A 22,218-nucleotide genomic window follows, 5' to 3' on the forward strand; every position below is an offset into this window, starting at 1 on the left:
ATTTCTGTGTTACATCTTCATACTGATGGTGTGAATGTACAGATATGTGCAATGTACTGTATCGGAGTCCAGCAAGTGGACCACCAGGTGAGTTTACATGCTGTGACAAGAGCTATACTAGTCGCTTCAATAGAAGACGCTTTGGAGACTTCAGTATTCAATCGCGACGCAATTTGTGTGTTACATCTTCGGACTGTTGGTGTGAATGTACAGATATGTGCAATATACTGTATCGGAGTCCAGCAAGTGGACCACCAGGTGAGTCTACATGCTGATACAAGAGCTATACTAGTCTCTACAATAGAAGACGCCTTGGAGACTTCAGTATTTAATCGCGAGGCAATTTCTGTGTTGCATCATCATTCTGACGTTGTGAAGGTACAGATCAGCACAATATGCTGCATCAGAGGCCAGCAAGTGGAACGCCAGGCGAGGCTACGTGCTGTGACAACAGCCAAACTAGACTCCTGGAGAAAGCCAGCTTGGAGACTTCAGTATTCAAACGCGACGCAATTTCTAAGTTGCATCCTCATCCTGAGGGTGTGATGGGACACATCAGCACAGTGTGCTGCATCGGAGGCCAGCAGGTGGACCACCAGGTGAGGCAACGTGCTGTGTCGCCAGCCATACTAGGCTGCCAGAGAAAAGCTGCCTTGGAGACTTCAGAATGCAATCGCGACGCAATTTCTGTGTTACATCTTCATACTGATGGTGTAAATGTACAGATATGTGCAATGTACTGTATCGGAGTCCAGCAAGTGGACTACCAGGTGAGTCTACATGCTGTGACAAGAGCTATACTAGTCTCTACAATAGAAGACTCCTTGGAGACTTCAGTATTTAATCGCGAGGCAATTTCTGTGTTGCAACATCATTCTGACGTTGTGAAGGTACAGATCAGCACAATGTGCTGCATCGGAGGCCAGCAAGTGGACCACCAGGTGAGGCAATATGCTGTGGCGGCAGCCGTACTAGATTCCCGATGAAAAGCTGCCTTGGAGACTTCAGTATTCAATCGCGACGCAATTTCTGTGTTACATTTTCATACTGTTGGTGTGAATGTACAGATATGTGCAATGTACTGTATTGGAGTCCAGCACGTGGACCACCAGGTGAGTCTACATGCTGTGACAAGAGCTATACTAGTCTCTTCAATAGAAGACGCCTTGGAGACTTCAGTATTTAATCGTGAGGCAATTTCTGTGTTGCATCATCATTCTGAGGTTGTGAAGGTACAGATCAGCACAATATGCTGCATCAGAGGCCAGCAAGTGGACCGAAAGGCGAGACTACGTGCTGTGACAACAGCCAAACTACACCCCTGGAGAAAAGCCGCCTTGGAGACTTCAGTATTCAATCGCGACGCAATTTCTAAGTTGCATCTTCATCCTGAGGGCTTGATGAGACACATCAGCACAGTGTGCTGCATCGGAGGCCAGGAGGTGGACCACCAGGTGTGGCAACATGCTGTGACGACAGCCATACTAGACTCCGGGAGAAAAGCTGCCTTGGAGACTACAGTATACAATCGCGCCGCAATTTCTCTGTTTCTTCTTCATACTGTTGGTGTGAATGTACAGATATGTGCAATGTACTGTATCGGAGTCCAGCAAGTGGACCACCAGGTGAGTCTACATGCTGTGACAAGAGCTATACTAGTCTCTTCAATAGAAGACGCCTTGGAGACTTCAGTATTTAATCGCGAAGCAATTTCTCTGTTGCATCATCATTCTGGGGTTGTGAAGGTACAGATCAGCACAATGTTATGCATCGGAGGCCAGCTAGTGGACCGCCTGGCGAGACTACGTGCTGTGACAACAGCCTAACGAGACTCCTGGAGAAAAGCCGCCTTGGAGACTTCGGTATTCAATCGTGACGCAATTTCTGTTTTACATCTTTATATTGTTGGTGTGAACGTACAGATATGTGCAATGCACTGTATTACAGTCCAGCAAGTGGAGCACCAGGTGAGTCTACATGCTGTGACAAGAGCTATACTAGTCTCTTCAATAGAAGACGCCTTGGAGACTTCAGTATTTAATCGCGACGCAATTTCTGTTTTGCATCATCAATCCGAGGTTCCGAAGGTACAGATCAGCACAATGTGCTGCATCGGAGGCCAGGAAGTAAACCGCCAGGCAAGACTACGTGCTGTGACAACAGCCAAACTAGACTCCTGGAGAAAAGCCGCCTCGGATAATTCAGTATTCAATCGCACCGCAATTTCTATGTTGCATCTTCATCCTGAGGGTGTGATGGGACACATCAGCACAGTGTGCTGCATCGGAGACCATGAAGTAAAGCAACAGGTGAGGCAACATGCTGTAGCGGCAGCCGTACTAGACTCCCGGGGAAAAGCTGCCTTGGAGACTTTAGTACTCAATCGCGACGCAATTTCTGTGATACATCTTCATATTGTTGGTGTGAATGTACAGATATATGCAATGTACTGTATCGGAGTCCAGCATGTGGACCACCAGGTGAGTCTACATGCTGTGACAAGAGCTATACTAGTCTCTTCAATAGAAGACGCCTTGGAGACTTCAGTATTTAATCGCGAAGCAATTTCTGTGTTGCATTATCATTCTGAGGTTGTGGATGAACAGATCAGCACAATGTGCTGCATCGGAGGCCAGCAAGTGGACCGCCATTCCAGACTAAGTGCTGTGACAACAGCCAAACTAGACTGCTGGAGAAAAGCTGCCTTGGAGACTTCAGTATTCAATCGCGACACAATTTCTAAGTTGCACCTTCATCCTGAGGGTGTGATGGGACACAACAGCACAATGTGCTGCATCGGAGGCCAGCATGTGGACCACCAGGTGAGGCTAAATGCTGTGACAACAGCCAAACTAGACTCCTGGAGAAAAGCCGCATTGGAGACTTCTGTATTCAATCGCGACGCAATTTCTAAGTTACATCTTCATCCTGAGGGTGTAATGGGACACATCAGCACAATGTGCTGCATCGGAGGCCAGCAGGTGGACGACCAGGTGAGGCAGCATGCTGTGGCGGCAGCCATACTAGACTCCCGGAGAAAAGTTGCCTTGGAGACTTCAGTATTCAATCGCCACGCAATTTCTGTGTTACATCTTCATACTGTTGGTGTGAATGTACAGATGTGTGCAATGTAGTGTATCGGAGTCCAGCAAGTGGACCACCAAGTGAGTCTACATGCTGTGACAAGAGCTATACTAGTCTCTTCAATAGAAGACGCCTTCGAGACTTCAGTATTTAATCGCGAAGCAATTTCTGTGTTGCATCATCATTCTGAGGTTGTGAAGGTACAGATCAGCACAATATGCTGCATCGGAGGCCAGCAAGTGCAACCGCCAGGCGAGACTACGTGCTGTGAAAACAGCCCAACTAGACTCCTGGCGAAAAACCGACTTGGAGCCTTCAGTATTCAATCGCGACGCAATTTCTAAGTTGCATCTTCATCCTGAGGGTGTGACAGGACACACCAGCACAGTGTGCTGCATCGGAGGCCGGCAGGTGGACCACCAGGTGTGGCAACATGATGTGGTGACAGCCATACTAGACCTCCGGAGAAAAGCTGTCTTCGAGACTTCAGTATTCAAACGCGACGCAACTTCTGTGTTACATCTTCATACTGTTGGTGTGAATGTACAGATATGTGCAATGTACTGTATCGGAGTCCAGCAAGTGGACCACCAGGTGAGTCTACATGCTGTGACAAGAGCCATACTAGTCTCTTCAATAGAAGACGCCTTGGAGACTTCAGTATTTAATCGCGAAGCAATTTCTCTGTTGCATCATCATTCTGGGGTTGTGAAGGTACAGATCAGCACAATGTTATGCATCGGAGGCCAGCTAGTGGACCGCCTGGCGAGACTACGTGCTGTGACAACAGCCTAACGAGACTCCTGGAGAAAAGCCGCCTTGGAGACTTCAGTATTCAATCGTGACGCAATTTCTGTTTTACATCTTTATATTGTTGGTGTGAACGTACAGATATGTGCAATGTACTGTATTGCAGTCCAGCAAGTGGAGCACCAGGTGAGTCTACATGCTGTGACAAGAGCTATACTAGTCTCTTCAATAGAAGACGCCTTGGAGACTTTAATCGCGAGTATTTAATCGCGACGCAATTTCTGTGTTGCATCATCAATCCGAGGTTCCGAAGGTAGAGATCAGCACAATGTGCTGCATCGGAGGCCAGCAAGTAAACCGCCAGGCAAGACTACGTGCTGTGACAACAGCCAAACTAGACTCCTGGAGAAAAGCCGCCTTGGATAATTCAGTATTCAATCGCACCGCAATTTCTATGTTGCATCTTCATCCTGAGGGTGTGATGGGACACATCAGCACAGTGTGCTGCATCGGAGGCCATGAAGTAAACCAACAGGTGAGGCAACATGCTGTAGCGGCAGCCGTACTAGACTCCCGGTGAAAAGCTGTCTTGGAGACTTCAGTACTCAATCGCGACGCAATTTCTGTGATACATCTTCATATTGTTGGTGTGAATGTACAGATATATGCAATGTACTGTATCGGAGTCCAGCATGTGGACCACCAGGTGAGTCTACATGCTGTGACAAGAGCTATTCTAGTCTCTTCAATAGAAGACGCCTTGGAGACCTCAGTATTTAATCGCGAAGCAATTTCTGTGTTGCATCATCATTCTGAGGTTGTGAAGGTACAGATCAGCGTAATGTGCTGCATCGGAGGCCAGCAAGTGGACCGCCATTCCAGACTAAGTGCTGTGATAACAGCCAAACTAGACTCCTGGAGAAAAGCCGCCTTGGAAACTTCAGTATTCAATCGCGACGCAATTTCTAAGTTGCACCTTCATCCTGAGGGTGTGATGGGACACAACAGCACAGTGTGCTCCATCGGAGGCCAGCAAGTGGACACCAGGTGAGGCTAAATGCTGTGACAACAGCCAAACTAAACTCCTGGAGAAAAGCCGCGTTGGAGACTTCTGTATTCAACCGCGACACAATTTCTAAGTTACAATTTCATCCTGAGGGTGTGTTTGGACACATCAGCACAAATGTGCTGAATCGGAGGCCAGCAGGTGGACCACCAGGTGAGTCAGCATGCTGTGGCGGCAGCCATACTAGACTCCCGGTGAAAAGCTGCCTTGGAGACTTCAGTACTCAATCGCGACGCAATTTCTGTGTTACATCTTCATACTGTTGGTGTGAATGTACAGATGTGTGCAATGTACTGTATCGGAGTCCAGCAAGTGGACCACCAGGTGAGTCTACATGCTGTGACAAGAGCTATACTAGTCTCTTCAATAGAAGACGCCTTGGAGACTTCAGTATTTAATCGCGAGTCAATTTCTGTGTTGCATCATCATTCTGAGGTTATGAAGGTGCAGATCAGCACAATGTGCTGCATCGGAGGCAACCAAGTGGACCACCAGGTGAGGCTAAATGCTGTGAAAACAGGCATACTAGACTCCTTGAGAAAAGCCACGTTGGAGACTTCAGTATTTAATCGCGACGCAATTTCTGTGTGGCATCTTGATTCTAAGGGTGTGAAGGTACAGATAAGCACAATATGCTGCATCGCAGGCCAGCAAGTGGACCACCAGCAGATGCTAATTGCTGTAAAAACAGCCATACTAGACTCCCGGAGAAAAGCCCCCTTGAGACTTCAGTATTTACTCGCGACGCATTTTCTGTGTTGCATTTTCATTCTAAGGGTGTGAAGGTACAGATAAGCACAATATGCTGCATCGCAGGCCAGCAAGTGGACCACCAGGTGAGGCTACTTGCTGTGACAAGAGCCATACTAGATTCCCGGAGAAAAGCCGCCAAGGAGACATCAGTAGTCATTCGCGACGGAATTTCTCTTTTGCATTTTCACACTGAAGGTGCGAAGATTAAGATAAGCACATTGTGCTGCATCGGAGGCCTGCAAGAGGACCACCAGGTGCGGCTACATGCTGTGACAACAGCCATACTAGTCTCCTGGAGAAAAGCCGCCTTGGAGAATTCAGCATTCAATCGTGACGCAATATCTTTGTTCCATCACCATCCTAAGGGTGTAAAGGTACAGATCAGCACAATGTGGTGCATCGGAGGCTAGCAAGTGGACCGCCAGGCGAGACTACGTGCTGTGACAACAGCCAAACTAGACTCCTGGAGAAAAGCCGCCTGGGAGACTTCAGTATTCATTCGCGACGCAATTTCTCTGCTGCATTTTCACACTGAGGGTCCGAAGTTTCAGATAAGCAGATTTCGCTGCATCGGAGGCCAGCACCACGGTGGTCTAGCTTTTCTAGGCGCTCAGTCCGGAACCGCGCGACCGCTACGGTCGCAGGTTCCAATCCTCCCTTGGGCATGGATGTGTGCGATTCCGTTAGGTAAGTTATGTTTAAGTAGTCCTAAAGTTCTAGGGGACTGATGACCACAGATGTTTATTCCCATAGTGCTCAGAGCCATTTGAACCATTTTTGGAGGCCATCAAGAGGTGGGGCTGCATGCTCTGACAACAGCCATACTAGACTCCCTGAGAAAAGCTACCTTGAAAAATTCAGTATTCATTCGCGTCGCAATTTCATCGTTGCTTCTTCATCTCCAGGAGTCTAGTATTGCTGTTGTTACAGAATGTAGCCTCACCTAATGGTCTACTTGCTAGCCTCTGTTGCAGAACATAGTGCTGATCTGTACCTTCATAACTTCAGGATGAAGATGCAACACAGAAATTGTGTCGCGATTGAATGCTGATGTCTCTAAGGCGGCTTTTCTCGGGGAGTCTAGTATGGCTGTTGTCACAGCATGTACCCTCACCTGGTGATCCACTTGCTGGGTTCCAATGCAGCACAATATCTAAGTTGCATCTTCATCCTGAGGGTGTGATGGGACACATCAGCACAGTGTGCTGCATCAGAGGCCAGCAGGTGGACCACCAGGTGAGGCAACATGCTGTGGCGGCAGCCATACTAGACTCCCGGAGAAAAGCTGCCTTGGAGACTTCAGTATTTAATCGCGACGCAATTTCTGTGTGGCATCTTCATTCTAAGGGTGTGAAGGAACAGATAAGCACAATATGCTGCATCGCAGGCCAGCAAGTGGACCACCAGGTGAGGCTAATTGCTGTAAAAACAGTCATACTAGACTCCCGGAGAAAAGCCACCTTGGAGACTTCAGTATTTAATCGCGACGCAGTTTCTGTGTGCATTTTCATTCTAAGGGTTTGAAGGTACAGATAAGCACAATATGCTGCATCGGGGGCAAGCAAGTGGACCACCAGGTGAGGCTACTTGCTGTGACAAGAGCCTTTCTAGAATCCCGGAGAAAAGTCGCCATGGAGAATTCAGCATTCAATCGTGACGCAATATCTTTGTTCCATCGACATCCTATGGGTGTAAAGGTACAGATCAGCACAATGTGCTGCTTCGGAGGCCAGCAAGTGGACCGCCAGGCCAGACTACGTGCTGTGACAACAGCCATACTAGACTCCTGGAGAACAGCCGCCTTGGAGACTTCAGTTTTCAATCGCGACGCAACTTCTGAGTTGCATCTTCATCCTGAGGGTGTGACGGGACACATCTGCACAGTGTGCTGCATCGGAGACCAGCAAGTGGACCACCAGGTGAGGCAACATGCTGTGGGGGCAGCCATACTAGACTCCCGGAGGAAAGCTGCCTTGGAGACTTCAGTATTCAATCGCGACCCAATTTCTGTGTTACATCTTCATACTGTTGGTGTGAATGTACAGAAATGTGCAATGTACTGTATCGGAGTCCAGCAAGTGGACCACCAGGTGAGTCTACATGCTGTGATAAGAGCTATACAAGTCTCCTCAATAGAAGACGCCTTGGAGACTTCAATTTTTAATCGCGAGGCAATTTCTGTGTTGCATTTCATCCCGAAGGTGTCGAGGTACAGATATTTACAATATGCTGCATCGGGGGCAGGAAGGGGACCACCAGGTGAGGCAACATGCTGTGACAACAGCCATAATAAACTACTAGAGAAAAGCCGCCATGAATACTGCATTATTCAAACGCGAGGGAATGTCCTTGTTGCATGCTCATTCTGAGTGTGTGAAGGTACATTTCAGCACAATCTGCTACATCGGAGGCCAGCAAATGTACCACCATGTAAGGCTACGCGCTGTGACAACAGCGATACTAGACTCCCGGAGAAAAGTCGCCTTTTAGAATTCAGTAGTTAACCGCGACGCAATTTCTATGTTGCATCTTCATCCTGAGGTTGTGAAGGTACAGATCAGCACAATGTGCTGCAATGGACGCCAGCAATTGGACTGCCAGGTGAGGCTACTTGCTGTGACAACAGCCACACTAGACTTCCGGAGAAAAGCCGCCTTGGAGACTTCAGTATTTAATCGCGGTGTAATTTCTATGTTGCATCTACTTCCTGAGGGTTGGAGGGTACAGATCAGCACAAGTGGAATAGCAGGTGAGACTACGTGCTGTGACAACAGCAATACTATATTCCCGGAGAAAAGCCGCCTTGGAGACTTCAGTGTTCAATCAGGACGCATTTACTGTGTTGCTTCTTCATCCTGAGTGTTTGAGGATACAGATCAGCACAATGTGCTGCATCGGTGGCCAGCAAGTGGACCACCAGTTGAATCTACATGCTGTGACAACAGCCATTCTAGACTCCCAGAGTAAAGCTGCCTTGGAGATTTCAGTATTCCAACGCGACGAAATATCTGTTTTCATCTTCATACTGTTGGTGTGAAGGTACAGATATGAACAATGTACTGCATCGGAGTGCTGCAAGTGGACCAAGAGGTGATCATACATGCAGTGATAACTGCCATACTAGGCTCCCGGAGAAAAGCTGCCTTGGAGATTTCAGTATTCAAACGCGACGCAATTTCTGTGTTGCATCTTCATCCTGCGGGTGTGAAGATACAGATATGCCCAGTGTGCTGCATAGGAGCCCAGCAAGTAGATGACCAGGTGAGGCTACGTGCTGTGACAACAGCCATAATAGACACCTGGAGAAAAGCCGCCTAGGAGACTTCAGTAGTCAACGGCGACGCAATTTCTGTGTTGCATCTCCATCCTGAGGGTTGGAGGGTACAGATCAGCACAATGTCCTGCATCGGAGGCCAGCAAGTGGAACACCAGGTAAGACTACGTCCTGTGACAAGAGCCATACTAGACTCCTGGAGAAAAGCCGCCTTGTAGACTTCAGTATTCAATCGCGACGCAATTTCTCTAATGCATTTTCATCCCTAGGATGTGAAGGTACAGATCAGCACAATGTGCTGCATCGGAGGTAAGCAATTGGACCACCAGGTGAGTCTACATGCTGTGACAAGAGCTATACTAGTCTCTTGGAGAGAAGACGCCTTGGAGACTTTCAGGTCCAGGAACTGTAAACAATTGTCAGTTTCATACTCCACGGTAAACTCTATTTTATTATCCGGTATAAAGAACATAAGTATGCGTTCAGGTTAGGTAATTGTGACAAATCAGCTGTTGCAAACCATATATTTGAAACAGGCCATCACCTTAATAGCATAGAAGATAACGTAGAAATATTGCATGTAGAAAAGAAAGGGAGGAAACTTGATTTATTAGAGGAATTCGAGATAGCTATCCATGAAAAGAAACAAAGCAATATTCTAAATGCACAGGATACTTTTAAAGAAATGAGATTTTTTAGCGGGCTTTTAGAATTATTTTAGGGTAGGTATGCGACTTTTAACTTGTAGCATGTCACTGACGGAGTTGCGAGAGGCTAACGATGGCAGACCAATGCAATAAGGAAATAAGGCGCCCAGTAGCATAGCGTTACCGTCAAGCACACGGCTGTAGCCATGCCACAACACCTAGGCACGTCAGTCCACAATAGCTCCCGAGCCGGCACAGTGCGACAGCATACTTTGTTAGCTATAGGACGGCCATCGACTTGTGTCAATAACTTCAATGTAAGACGGGGACCCACAGTCCAATATACTTTTAACTCTGGTTTACTCTATGGACTTCCCAACTATTTGTGATGGTATTTTGTCTTTTTAGTCCGTTTAATTTTATGACATAGACTTTTCAACCTGATGATGAGAGCATTGTCTCTTGAAACGCGTTGTTAAAATATATGTACAAGAATCGCGGCTGAATGTTAACAGTGATAACCATAAGTAATCGTACATATACACGTCACATATTTTCTTAGCATAAACACAATGCAGTTACACATAAACTTGTTTACATCATCAATACATTGCTATAAATTATTACATTATGTCACATTTGATTACATGAATTGCAGATATTTACGTTCTCTTTAACGGTATTGCTGGGATTTTATCGATGTCTTTTTGTGATGTCATCTGAAATTAAGATTGGTTAGACACAACATTCATTACATCAGTAGGCAAGACCAGGCGTTTTCACTACTCAATAAATATTCAAAATAATAAGAGAAGGAAAACTGTTAGATTCCTCGCGTTTTGTGCGTGTGTGTATAGTGTCTGTTTGGCCTTGGCTACTGGTAGATGCTTTTCTTGCTGAGAGATGTGCGTCTAATCTATTTCTCGAAGTAAAAGGTCCCTTCACAGATGACGTCTGTCGGTTCGTCAGGTGTCATACCAAGTCAGTGGTACCTACAGTCACAAATGTTCCGTGAAAAATTAATATGTCATTCACTGCTACGTAATCATAAATTTTACCTTAATATTCATTCTTCTTGGTAGTGCCGCGGCGTTGAAAGAAAAGTTCTTCTGTCTTCAACTGCGTCACTGGTACAGTTGAAATGAAAATTTCTATACTACTTATTATCTATGTTGTAGCAAACAGAGTTTTGCGAGTTGCTTAGCAATGTTTTCATGGATATGACTTTGACATTATTTAGCATGAAATGCTGTAAGATCTCGGTGTGCTTATAGCCCAATAATTTTGTTAGTTCTAGGATGTTGTAACAGATACGTAGCATGATGCGGTATGTTAACAATAATATAAGGTCCTTCATATAGCAGACGCCTCTTAGCATTGCGTCGCTTGAGTGCTACAGATTTATGATGAGTACGAAGTAGTACAAGCATTCCTGCCTTGAATTTTTGTTTTCTTTTTATTATGTTTTTGTGATGTATGTTTCGTATCTGTGCGTGATGTGTCAGTGTAGGCAATACTTCTTTTATTTTCTGTTCAGGTGTGATTTCCTTGTCTGACAACTTAGGTAATGGTGCAATGATTTTCCAGTCTAATATTTGTTTTCGTTCTTGCCACACAGCAGGTCATTGAGATAACGGTACGTTATATGTCTTTTGTAGAAGATCTTGTGAGGCTTAACTTCAATCTTGTACACAAATGTGTTGATAACACCTAATAGTTTGGTAAAAACTTGTAAATATTTGGATAACACTTCCTGTAGTTTCATACGTTCATGTACACTGAGAGCTGTAGCTTCATTTATCTTATGATCAAGCAATGTTTTCAAGTCCATTAGCTCTGTGTCAGATGAGTGTGTATGTGTGTCTTGAATGTCATTGTCAAGTACTAACTGAACCTTGTATCCTGTACAGTGTTTGTCATGCTTTAGAGTTCTCCTGTCCAAATCAATAATAATTACACTGCCTTTAACATTTAAAATACATTTACCTTTGGAGAAGTCTATAATGCAGTCCTTCTCGCTCATGATATCTAATCCTAATATGCAATTTGTCACAAGGTTTTGTACAACCAAGAATGGCCATTGTACGGTTCCATTACCTATTTTAATGTTTACAAAAACCTGCTTGTTAACCCTACATGACTTATTACCTAGAGCAGTACTTATTTTACAGTTTTGGGTGGGAAACTCAACCACAGGCTCCAATTCACACATATTTTTATAGAAATTAAAAGACAAAACGCTCACAGCGGCGCCTGTATCTAAGATAATAGTAGTTTGAATCCCACCTACTACACCAGTAGTAGACGCTAAAACAATTTTATTTGTGTTTGAACGACATTGTGTACTGTCTTGCAAAAGTTCATCTGATATATTCTAATTGTGGTTGTATCTTATAAATAAAACAGTTAGTTTTTGTTTACAATTCTTAGGCATATCAATATTTGGTTGTTCAATGGTGGTGTCAAATAACTGATTAACATTGAAGTCGCCCCCCAAGAATTCTTCAGCCACGACCCGGGCCATAGAAGTGACTGTTTCTAGTTTGTTGGATTAGCATTTGTATTAGGTACTGACATAGATTGAGGTTGTGTATCAGGTGTCACTTCTATTATATTCACATTCGGATATTGCCTGTTGTGATCTCCAAACGTTTGCAGTTGTTGTTGCTGTTGCGCATTATGACTTACCTGTCGGTCGTAAGTAGTGATGGGGAGCTCGTGAATGAGTCGTTCAAATGAACGCTTCACTCCAGTGAAGTGTGAACTAACCACTCAATTTCAATGAACTGGTACTTCAAACTCTTCACAGATAGCACACTCCACACTTTTTTCTAGTTCACTCACTCTCTTCCCCTCTCCCTCTCCCACTACATCGGCGCTACGTTACTCATCCTCCCTTCACTTCAGTCCTCCCTCTACTGCCTGTCGACGAATCGCGCGGTGTTCGTGGTGAGCGATAGGTTTAGGAGGGGTTGGGGAGGTGAGGGTTGAGGGGAAGGCAGCGTCATCATTACCCGTGACTATTTGTGCAGTTAAACTTCGCGTCCACGGGTAGCTTGCCGTTGGCAGCGCTTGCAGAAAATTGAATATTAAAGATACAAACGAAGAGGCTGGCTGTATGAGCACGCACAGCTAACATGAAAATTCAAGGTTTGTTAATAACACTGAAAGAGGGATTTTACTTGAAATCGTACCAATGACTACAGGTGACAGTTTACGTTTTGAATGTGGAGGGTTATTATTCTCAACAAAAATAAAATCTACAGGAAAACTTCTGAATAATTACTTAACGTAGGTGTATAGACTTTGTGACAGTGGTAAACACACTCATTCTATTTTGGATTAAATTTTAAAAGGAACATAAAATTGGACTGCATTTCGTTGGTAGCCCTAGTGCTCAGTCCATGAATACAACAAATAATATTTCACTTGGCAGATAAAGACTTTTTCGGGCGCCTCATGAAAAAATGTCGAGCAAGAGTAAATGTATCACATTCTTTGTATGTGACAGGCTTCTCTGTTTATCTTTCCTTTGTCCCCTTCGACCATGCTCTATTTAACTCAGACGCTGTAAGAGCGTTGCGTGCGCGTTACTGCATAGTTCGGCCATCTGTTGGTAAAATTATGAGTATTGCGAAGCTTTATTGTACGAGCGAGGCGAAGCGAGCGTAGCCGCGGCTCAGCGGCGAACTGGGCAACTTCGCCAGGCTTCCGTACTTCATGAATTAACTACTTCATTTGAACGCTTCGCGGCAAAGAGTGAAACGAATGAAGTAGTTCACGGGAATGAACGAGTTCGACCCATCTCTAGTCGTAAGGTATGCTCCAATTTTGTTCTGGTGGCTGCTGTGGTATAGCAATGTTTGAATGAAAGTATTGATGCTGTCGTGGCTCGTACTTATTATTGTTTCTATTTCTGTTTGTGTTTTTGTTGTTATATTTGTATCCGTTGTTACCGTTGTTGTTGTAGTTATTACCGCGCTGCCTTTTGTATGGATTGCCGCATGAAGTGTTATTACTGTGGTAACTGTTGTTTGTATTGGAATACGCGTGTTGATTTTGATTTCCGTATTGAGACGGCATGTGAGTTTGCTGTTTTCGCTGTACCGCGTATCCAATTGTCGGCGCGCCAGAATTGAGTTGGCAAGCCTACATGTTTTGCATACCACTAATATAAACATTGTGGCTGCTGTTTTGCCGCGCGAAGCGCTGATCTTCTGGTAACATGTCAACCGAATCTAAAGCTGTTAAAAAATAATCTGGATCGTCATCCGGAATATGTAAGAGTTTTTCTTTAATGTTGAAAGGCAATTTGGCCTTCAACGCACGGAGTATATTACGTGTTGCGACTGGTTCGTCCAAAAAATGTCCAATATTCAAGTATTTTGCAAAATATCTGCGTAAGTTACCATTTTTACTGTTAAAAGTCTCAGGTTCTAAAATTTGTCTTCTGAGTCGCTCCTGGACGGATTGCGACCAGAATTTGTTCAGAAAGGCACGCTCAAACTCACTGTACGTGGAACATACGTCAGCTTGACTGTATTCCCAGACAGCTGCATCGCCTTGGATGTAACCGACAATATATGAAATCTTTTTCCGGTCACTCCAAGTGCGTGGAAATGCGTTACTAAAAGATTTAAGACAAATCACTGGATGAATGGTTCGTTTTTCTGGGATAAAAGTGTGAAATTGCCTGTGTTTTATTAAGCTTTCTTCTTCTTTTGGATTATGATATGGATTTGTTCCACTGTAATTACTGTAATGTTCAGATGGCGAGTAATTACGATAATGTTGTTGTGGTTTACCATGATAATAGCTTGTGTTTGTGTTTGCACGTCGTGGTATGTGTTGTCGTGGTGTGTTTTGTTCTTGTGTGTTTGTCGTGTGCGGTATGTGTGCGTCATACTCGTATGTATATTGGTTTCTGAGCTGTACATTTTGACTGATATTTTCGTTACATTCAGACTGTGGTTGATCCGTGAATTGTTTCATTGGTGCAGTGACAAACTGTAGTGCGTCACTAATCAGCTGTTTGTTATTAGTGATGTATTCCGCTACGGAGTCGTGCACAATTGTTGGTAAATTTTCACGTATGCATCAATCAAAATGTTTGTCTTTGTTCTCTACCCAGTCATGAAATTCTTTATTAATATTTTGAAAATGAGCTGTGCCATCAGATTGTAGCCTAATCTGTCAGTCAGGTGTTGTTCAATATCGCCAAATTTATTCTGCACGTCAGTAATTCGTTTTTCAAGGTTGTCATGTACTGAAGGATGTGTTTGAATTTGTTCAGTAAGAGCTTCACAGGTGACATTAAGGTTTTTTACTTGTGTCTGTAAAAGTGCTACATCATTTGTAGTCTTTTCTTGTATCGTATTAAGCTTGGAAAATTTCGTACTGAGTTCTGTCATCTGTTTGGTCAGTGTGACGTCTATAAGTTCCACACGTTTACATAAAGTGTCATTACCTGTCTTGATTGCTATGAGATCGGATTTAATTTCGTCATTTTGTCTCTTTAACTGTTCAATTTGTCTTTAAGGTTGCCATATTTTCCGCGTTTTGGTTCATTAGCATTTGTAACATATTGGAAATGTTTACTGTTTGCAAGGTCACTGCCCCCGCCGCGTCATTAGACGTTACGTCATGTATTAACATGGGCTCTGACTGAGACTTAGAAATTTTTGTGGTGGACGGCATATTGTCAAAATTTCCGTTAACACTTGCGTCAATATTTGATGAATCATCACTACCGGTTGCTGTCGTAAAGTCATTTTCTAACATTTGTCTCTCGTCCAAGTCTGATTGCGTCTGAATAGTATGTCTTTGCTGTTCCATCTTTGCGTATTGTTTTCTAGTTATGACCATGTTTCAAGAAAATAAAGTTTGACACTGGTTTTAAAATAAAATGCAGTTGAACATGAATCGCTCGTGACAACTATGGCTGTTTGTTAATTTAAAAATGTAAACTGAATATCGGATTATTCTTAATGGCTACTGGCCATGTTACGACGTATCGTACAGATGTCGGCCATATTGTACACTCGTGTATTGGTACTGTTGCAGAAGTTATTGTTTAAGGAAAAGTACTGAGAATGAAATTTATCACTGAAAACTGCTACGCGCGAAAGAAATACTACAGAATCTACTGAAAAGCTAATGCACTGAATTATGCGTCTGGTCAAGCCTGCCAATGCAAAGATGCGGCGTCTTACCTTATTTTGCTGGAAGCTTCGTTGCGTCTTCCCGCAAAATTTTAGAATTGGAAAATATCTTCAGATTTTTGTTATTTCTCATATATTCAAGTCCAGGTCCAGAAAGTTGATTTTTCACATGAAACAAAGGAACAATGTAACAAATGACAAAAAGTCCGACACGCAGTCGCCAATATAAAATAAATAAATAAAATAATAAAATAAAATATTAATTATTGTATATGTATGATAGTGATTGGTTGTAATTAATGTTTGTTTATCTGGAACGTGGACGTTTAATTATTTGGTATCAGACGCTTGACAATGGCTTATTTCGTAAATGCAATGTTATTCGTAGTTGACCGTGAAATAGGACTCAAATAATCGCACTTCGTATTTAAATCGTTTCCAAAGACTGCTGCGGTAGGTGCGGACTCAAAATCTCAATGTTAGAATAATTTGCCAGCCGTTTCAATACGTCGTACAGAGGTGACTGTCTACTAAACATAAAAAAGTTTACACAGTTAGTTACATCAGATATATTCAACGAATAAGCCTACAGTTAAATAATTCTACTTACTTTCATAAATATAAATTCTTTACACAATCGAGTGCCTACTAAGATTGCAACTCGCAGTGCTCTTATATAACATCAAATATGGCAGTGTACCAGTTTATAAAATATACGTGCTTCCCGCACCAGCTATTGTACTCGACCTACTTCTTCTTAATGAAACATAAGAGTGTCGTATTTGTAATTTGTTTTATCAGCGGCATAGCGCTGCAGTTTTGTGCCATAGGCTCTATTTATTTGTCAGAGATTAATTATTTAATTAAGATTTCGCGTTTATGAGGAAACTCACGCACGGCATGCAAATGTGCCTTTATATTGCCCCCTAAATTGCGAGGCGAAGGACACACTTGCAGGCGAGCAATTCACCTAAAGGCACAATAAAATCTAAGTTATCTACATATATTTACATGACATACATTATACAGTATATTATATACAAAATTTGAATGACGCGCGTGCGCCGTAGAAGTTCTTATGTTGGCAACTTAGAGTGCGCGCATGCGCAGAAGCGTCTATGTGACTCCGGCACTGCCGTTATATCGTAAATTTAGATCACGCGGCACGGTATTGCAGTTCATATTGTGTCTTTATAGCATCAGTATTCAATCGCGACGGTATTTCTGTGTTGCATCTTCATTCTGTGTGCGTGTGAAGGAAATGTTGAGCACAATGTGCTGCATCAGATGCCAGCAAATGGACCACCAGGTGAGGCTACATGCTGTGACAAGAGCCATACTAGACTCACAGATAGAAGCCGCCTTGGACACTTCAGTATTCAATCGCGACGCAATTTCTGTGATGTATCTTCATCCTGAAGTTGTGAAGGTACAGATCAGCACAATGTGCTGCAACAGAGGCCAGCAAGTAGACCAGGAGGTGAGGCTACATTCTGTGACAACAGCAATACTAGACTCCTGGATAAAAGCCGCCTTGGAGACTTCAGTATTCAATCGTGACGCAATTTCTGAGTTGCATCTTCATCCAGAGGGTGTGAAGGTACAGATCAGCACAATCTGCGGCATCGGAGGCCAGCAAGTGGACCACCAGGTGAGCAACATGCTGTGACAACGGGCATTCTAGACTCCCGGAGAAAAGCCGCCTTGGAGACTTTATAAAATAAATAAATGAATAAAATAAAATAAAATATTAATTATTGTATATGTGTGATAGTGATTGGTTGTAATTAATGTTTGCTTATGTGGAACGTGGGCGTATAATTATTTGGTATCAGACGCTTGACAATGGCTTATTTCGTAAATGCAATGTTATTCGTGGTTGACCGTGAAATAAGACTCAAATAATCGCACTTCGTATTTAAATCGTTTCCAAAGACTGCTGCGGTAGGTGCGGAATCATAATCTCAATGTTAGAATAATTTGCCAGCCATTTCAATACGTCGTACAGAGGTGACTGTCTACTAAACATAAAAAAGTTTACACAGTTAGTTACATCAGATTATGAAACGTCCCCTTTTGAACAATTATACAGGACTGTGCTTAACCTGACACAATATTTTTAGCGCAACGCAATCTGACTTTCAATAATCTCTACAACAGAATGGCCCTGACTAACATAAACCTGTACTTTTCACAAATCACTTACCTCACAAAAATCTTGGTTACTCCCACTACTGGAATACAGCAAACGCCACTACTGCCAGCTAAATAAAAGATTCAAACTATGGAAGGCACTAACTACTGATAGGGATAGTTAGCAAATGAAAGATATTAATATAGAACAAACAATGTATTTACCTTGATATCATATATATATATATATATATATATATATATATATATATATATATATATATAGAGCAGTTCATGACAAATTTCAAAACTCCGCCATCTCTCACCCCACATCCACCACTGCTGGCGGCTCACCTCCAACTGCGCAACGCTACGCGCTGTTCACAGCCAGCTGCCTAACACTACAATGGCGAGTATTACAACAATGCAAAGCAGCCACAGACTGCACACAGCACAGCCAGTGATTTTCATACAGAGGTGGCGTTACCAATAAAAAAACCTAAACAGCCTACTTACATAGCCCCACACTAACAGTCCCTCCTTCTCACATATTGTCCATATACTATGACCAACACAAACGTGTGCAGTGAAATGATACTTAAGTTGATGAACTGCTAACAATTACAATTTGATGACATAAAAAAACAATAACAACGGTACAAAATACATCATTAAAAACATAATAATACAGATAACATTTGTAGGAATAGGGGCTTTACAAAAGAATAGAAATAAACATATACACCAGTGTTACAGGAATTTTGAAATAACTAAATACACTGCTGGCCACCGTAAATGCAACACCCTGAAGGAAGCATCCGAATCAAGTGAAATTTACACCATGGGTTTGCAGCGATGAGATATGCAACTGATTAGAATTTCAGCACAGACGCACATCACGCGCGCCTGTGGCGCCACCTCATAGCGCCATTTAAGGCTTGGCGATTTCGACGAGTGTACGTTCGGCACGTGTGTTTACCTTGTGGTTGTTTCACAAGACGATCAGTTATGCCTCGTAGACAACAGCGAACATCGTTTGATCAAGTATCCGAGTTCGACAGAGGAAGGATAGTGGCTTACCGAGATTGTGGATTATCATACAGAGAAATCGCTAGTCGTGTTGGACGAAACCAAACAACTGTAATGCGGATATGTGACCGTTGGATGCAGGAGGGTACGACGGACCGACGTGGTCGATCGCATTCACCTCGGTGCACCACTGCACATGCTGATAGGCAAATTGCGCGCATGGCAGTGACGGATCGCTCAGTGACATCCCGAACCATAGCACAGCACACTGCGTCTGTAACGCATCATCCAGTGTCTGCGCGTACCATTCGACGCCGTTGACAGCAGAGTGGTCAGTCCGCAAGACGTCCATTGCTTCGTCTACCATTAACGCAGAACCACTGACGTCTCCGTCGCCAATGGTGTGATGACAGACGGATGTGGACGGCAGAATGGAATGACGTTGTCTTTACTGACGAGGCACGCTTCTGTCTGGAGCACCACGATGGTCGGATTCGAGTGTGGAGACACCGTGGAGAGAGGATGCTGGACAGCTGCATTATGCACCGCCACACTGGTCTTGCACCGGGTATTACGGTATGGGGCGGTATTGGATATTACTCTCGCACGCCTCTAGTACGCATTGCCGGTACTTTAAATAGCCGGCGCTACATATCCGAGGTGCGGGAGCCAGTTGTCATTCCTTACCTTCAGGGCTCGGCTACAGCCATATTTCAACAGGATAATGCGCGACCACACGTGGCACGCATTGTCCAAAGGTTCTTCGTCAATAACCAGATTGAAGTGCTTCCCTGGCCGGCTCGCTCTCCGGATCTTTCGCCGATAGAAAACATGTGGTCCATGGTTGCTCAACGAATGACCCAGATTACATCCCCAGCTGCCACACCAGATGATCTTTGGCAACGTGTGGAAGCTGCTTGGGCTGCTGTACCCCAGGAACACATCCAACGTCTCTTTGACTCAATGCCGAGACGTGTGGCAGCGGTGATCTCCAACAATGGCGGCTACTCTGGCTACTGATTCTGGCAGGAACCACATGTAACAGACTTCTGTAAACGTAATCATTTGATACTTGGTCAACATGTTATCTACAAAATAAATTTTGTTGTGCTACCTCTTGTCTTTCTTGGTATTGCATTTACGGTGGCCAGCAGTGTACATATAATAATGAGAATAGTTTCGAAACATTAATTTCACACATGAGCATTGAAACAAAACAGAATTAATAATGTCTATAAACATCTTTACAAAGAAAATAACATATTATTAATGCAAATTATATTTGAGGATAACAGTATTCCTCATCATAGTGAATGTAGCTTAGTATTAGAAGAAGGAAAAATTCTATGAAACTACACAGAGACAGGAAGAAAACAAATACGCAAGGGTACACAAACACATAGCGGAATAATACAAGGAAGGGACAGGGTTTGTTTTACTGCAGTATCTTGCAAACAAAACTTTCTTTAGTTCTTGGAGATCTCCCTTCATTCATCATCATTCCCAAAATGTCCTATCTATACCTCTTTTCTGTATTCTAACCATATTTCTTTCAAAATAATTATGGCTCATTGTACAATACTCATTTTGGCCCAAATCGTTTTCATATAACTTTCAATGGATTCTTTCCCTATTCTCCATAGTTAGGTTCTTATATAGTCTACCCCTCTTAAGCTAACTTAAATCTACTGAGCTCAGATGCTAAACTAAGGGACGAGGCAATGCAGCAGCACAAAACAATTAACATAAACAGCAATGACAAAAAAAATGGAAAATTGCAAAGCAAGCTACAGTAAATCTAAATTACCAAGCAATTCAACATTACAACTAATATGAGCCAATGTGCAGCAACAAGAAAAATAAATCAGTAGTAAAACTAGCTTAACAGAGTAATACAAAGTTAACTTTAGTAACACTATGCCTGGCAAACAGCAGCAGCAAATAAAATTTAAACCTAGACCTCAAGCAGAAAAAAATATTAGACTAAAAATGGCCATGTCTAATACCTATGTCACATCTTAGCACTAGAGTGATGCATCACGCTAACTTACTCTACCAAAAAAATTACCAAGTAGTTGAAAAGAAAATTATGTATTCAGTTCCTGTTACTAGTCCCTTCTTATTGTTCTTTCCATTCCAAGAGCTCCTTTTTCGAAGAATGTGGATCATAAAGTAATTATTTAATAGATCTGTTGACAGAAAGTGTTCTCATTAGCAAATGCATTTTATTTTATTTTATGAAACCAATGCTGCAAGACAGCTGGAGACCAGATATCAAATGAAATAAGCAATTACGCAAACCAAAGCATAAAAATATCATTCAATAGTCATGTGACATTTCATAAGTTGGTAGAAATTCTCTCAACTCTCATAGAAAGACGCTTGTCAGAATCAGGTGTGCAGATGTAAAAATATTTCTTGTCATTTCATTAGGCATTTCTGTAAATATGATAAATTAAGAGCTCCACAGTGTAAACATATGTTTTCAAGTTCGACGGTGTCGTTTTTGCGATGCTCTCTACAAAGGAACGTCAATAGCGAGGATAATGGCCTCCCTTTTTTTCTACCTGTGCCGCTGAAAAGGGCTCGCAATAATGGCTTTTTCTCCAGGCGTCTGACACACCTGGCCGCTCAGCTGGGTGCCCACGACGCATTACGTGCAGGTGGTCACTGAACTTTCTTACCGAAATATTTACGACACCAGTTTCCGCTACAGTGACAGTCTCATATAAAAATATTTCACAGGTCAAGAATTTGGGTTACAAATCTGTAGAAACAAAATCCTATAAATAAAACAGTGTCCAAAAAATTTTCGCCAGCATTGTGATACATTTACGCATTTACACACATTTCCTACCTCTTAAAGTACGATTCTTGGTTTCCAACATCCTTTTTTACAAGTCAGAGTCCCTAAACACTATTCATTACTCCTTACCTATTTACACATATACATATTCGTCGACACTTCTTCAATATTTCCTCATAACAGACATGTACCATAATCAAATAACTCATATAGCATCAGCTTATTAATCATAAAAATACCCCAGCAGCATACTACTCATCGTCGTCGTAATAATATTATGACACCTCAGTCAAATCTCAAAATCGTCGTAGCTTTCTAATTTCAAAATCTAAAAAAAATTCTCTGCTCATTTCAATAGTGTCATCTACCTCAAACGTACTTTAAAAATCGTGATCCCATACCAAATACATCATTCAAAGCTCTCATAGTATCACAATGGTTCCAAAAAAATATGAACAGTTTACAAAGTACAAACAACATACAATTTCGTTAGTGTGAAATTATCCAACGGTGTA

This window comes from Schistocerca nitens, chromosome 4, assembly GCF_023898315.1.
Source record: "Schistocerca nitens isolate TAMUIC-IGC-003100 chromosome 4, iqSchNite1.1, whole genome shotgun sequence".
Classification (NCBI taxonomy): domain Eukaryota; kingdom Metazoa; phylum Arthropoda; class Insecta; order Orthoptera; family Acrididae; genus Schistocerca; species Schistocerca nitens.